Here is a 3493-nt window from a genome sequence, read left to right as displayed (position 1 = left end):
AAAAATTAGCTGAGTGTGGTGGTGCCAGCGTGTAGTCCCAGCTACGTGGGAGGCTGAGGTGGGAGGATTCCTGGAACCCAGGAGGCAGAGGTTGGAGTGAGCTGAGATTGTGCCACTGCACTCCAGCCTGGGTGACAGAGTGAGACCCTGTGTCAAAAAAAAGAAAAGAATTGAATCCTCTATGTTAGTGTATGTATGGTCAAACTCACTGTCTAGAATGTTTTAAGAAAGACTGTATATGTTTGTCTTGATTTTCACTTTTACAGCCATGTGTTGTGAAATAAAAAAGTCAATAAAATTCAATGAATGTTTTGTTTCATCTATAAAAAGTAGCATTTTTCCTTTTTCTACCCCAGCTCCTAGACAGATTAACACAAAAAGTTGCATTTTTCTAGATGACTTTGAGATGCCCTTTGATTTTACATCCTTAGTAATCCAGGCCTTTCAGTGCGACCTTAGGCAAGTTACTTAACCTCTCTGTTAAATGAAGAAAGTATTTCCAAATTCGAGGTGGTTGCGAGGATTAAATGAGATTATATCTGAAATGGATTTAGATTGTTTCAGTCAATAAATATTCACTGAGCACCTGCCTAGGTGTCAGAAACTATGCTAGATATTAAAGTTCAGTAAGATACTATCTCCATCCTGGGGGAAGTTGCAATCTCGAAGCCTTGCCTGGCACATAATATGGACTCGAAAACTGTTCCCTTCCTCCTTTCCCTTCCCAGTTCCTCACTACCAGGATTTGGAATGAAATGAGGAGAAAGCTTTACATTTTACATCTGTTTCTCACATGATATTCGGAAACGGAGATGAACCTTACTTCAAGATCTAAAGCTCAACTCATGTCATCCCTTAACAGAGAAAGGGTCAACATAATTTGGAAATAACAAGGCCAGACAAGAGCAACCCTAGATCACATGGGAGTTCTGTGCTCTCAGAAGTATGTTGTGGGAGTGACGTTCTCTCAGCCTCTCTCAGCTGAGAACAGCATTTAAGATTTCCTTATCATCTAAAAAAAATAAATAATTTCTCTTTTGTTAGCAGAAGAATGAAGTAAACACAGTGACTAACTTTTCCTAATGCAGTAATTTTATACAATAAAACAGTTTCTTAAGAAGGTTATACTGTTATTTTGGAAACAAGCCATCCAGTGGGTTTGGCCTCCAGGAATACTGACCACACATTTTGAAAATTTATACTGGCCAATCAGTTTTGACACTTCCATCCTGCCCTACTCGTTTGCTTTACTTTATCGCATTTAGCACTGTGTCTCTATGTCAATCAGCTGCATATGTCGTAAATTGTGGCCGCATGATACCAGATCTCCTGCTGCAAATGAGCAATGAAATGATTTATTCACAAAGATATTCTTAACTACTTACATTTTTTTTTTTTTAAAGACAGAGTCTTGCTCTGTTGCCCAGGCTGGAGTGCAGTGGTGCAATCTCGGCTCACTGCAACCTCTGCCTCCTGGGTTCAAGTGATTCTCCTGCCTCAGCCTCCTGAGTAGGTGGGATTACAGGCACATGCCACCATGCGTGGCTAATTTTTATATTTTTAGTAGAGACAGGCTTTCACCATGTTGGTCAGACTGGTCTCAAACTCCTGACCTCAAGTGATCTGCCCGCCTCAGCCTCCCAAAGTGCTGGGATTACAGGCGTGAGCCACTGTGCCCAGCTAGAATTTTTAAAATAACAAAGTTCAAAAAGTCAGAAAATACTGGACTTTTATTTAAAAGTGCCAAATATCTGGCTGTTGCTGCTGTGGAGTTTGGCTAGGTGCGTTAATATAGTGAGTTATACTGATAACAAATAACAGACAATTAGCTATCAAAGTAGGAAGAAGTGATTTCACATAGCAAATTATAACTCTAAAAGTATTTTTTAAAGATAAATGATCTCTATGTCAACAAACATAGATACCTTTTACTTTTCAGACACTAAAAATAAAACAGTGAACAAAGTTGCTTGAAGTTACTCTCACTCTAATTAGGAGAGGCAAGTACAGAGAAACACATGATCACAGAACAGTGTGAGAAGTACCTCCATAGAGGCAGGTGGGAATCGCTACAGGAACACAGAGGAACAGAGCAGCTGCTGCTTGAGGTGTCTGGGAAAACTTCAGAGCACGGAATATTTCATTTCCTACCAGAAGAAAAGGGAATCACTGGTTAGAAAAGCAGGGGGAGGGAATTCTTAGCAGAGGAAGGAGGATTTTCACAAGCATAGAGACGTAAAGGAGCATTCAGGGATGCCAAGGACATATTTGGGATGCAAAGTGGGCAATGAAGCTGCTATGCTTGGTTGTGTTTGGCTGTGTCTGTTTGCAGCTAGTCGTTTGTGCAGTTCTAAGAAGTTGGGACGTTCTTCTCTGTCTGGGAACCATGAGAAGTTTTTAATCAGGACAGTGGAAGTCTTGTATTTGTACTGGCATTGGTTGGTCTGTGCACCTTGACTGCCACAAGCGTCTGCAAAGACTTCTAGATGGTCTGCATATTATTTAGGGTCTCCAGCTTCAGCAGGTAGGAGGTAGAGGCCTAACACTCAAGCAGCATGGCATTTAGGATGTGTAGCTGGAGGAGAATCTCTGGAATTTTAGTGCAAAGCGTGGAAGGACGGTCCTGGTGTCTTGGCAAGAGATCCACAAGGTTGCTGCAGTTTTGCAAGATGGAATAAAATGTGCTTGTAGCTCTTAGCTCCATTTGCAATTGTGAGAATTCTGTTTCTATGCATTGTTAGAAATTGAGTAGTGTGTCCAGAGTCACCAATGCAAACTTGATTTTTTAATAGAAAGCCAAAACTTTGTTTATTCAGAGAATTGAAGTCATTACTTGTTACCCATTCTAGACCTGCCACATTAAAAAAGAAGCTGAGGAAACCTCGTAGTCACAAATGCATGTGAGTGGTGGAGGTTATGGTACACTCCCCGACATCTGCTGCCACCTTCCCCTGTTGAGAAGTTACAATGTAATATGAGGCTCTAGAGTTGGATGTGTCTTGTCTAAAGGAAGTGCTATTTTCTTGGCAGTGATTGGTTTAGAAGTTGGTATGTGACTCAATTCCAGTCAAAGAGATGCAAGGAGAAAATTCCTGTCGGTCTTTCAGAAAGTTCTCTCCTTTTGAAAGTGTTAGATGAGAAACCAGTTTCTCTATCTTTAGTTGAATGTAAACAAGGAGCACACAGCTCTGATTGCTACTGGAAGCCATCTTAAGACTTCAAGGTCAAGTTAGGTTGAAGCTCTGGGCTAAGCACAAATACAGAAGGAACCAAAGTTTGATGCCATGGTCGTCTTCAAATCATTCACCTTCAAAACCCATCACCTTCAAAACCCTCTGGCCTTCCAGTTGTGACAGTTGTGATAATTAAAACATTTCTTTGATGTAAAATGATTTAAATATTTTCTGACCCTCATTTCTACTCCGTTATGCTAGGCTAGCCCTCCGTTCAAACCACACCACCCAATTGTGCTGCTTTCTTTCTGCCATTGTCC

Source organism: Nomascus leucogenys, chromosome 25 (assembly GCF_006542625.1).
Source record: "Nomascus leucogenys isolate Asia chromosome 25, Asia_NLE_v1, whole genome shotgun sequence".
Taxonomy (NCBI): Eukaryota; Metazoa; Chordata; class Mammalia; order Primates; family Hylobatidae; genus Nomascus; species Nomascus leucogenys.
Note: the sequence above shows the minus strand (reverse complement) of the source record.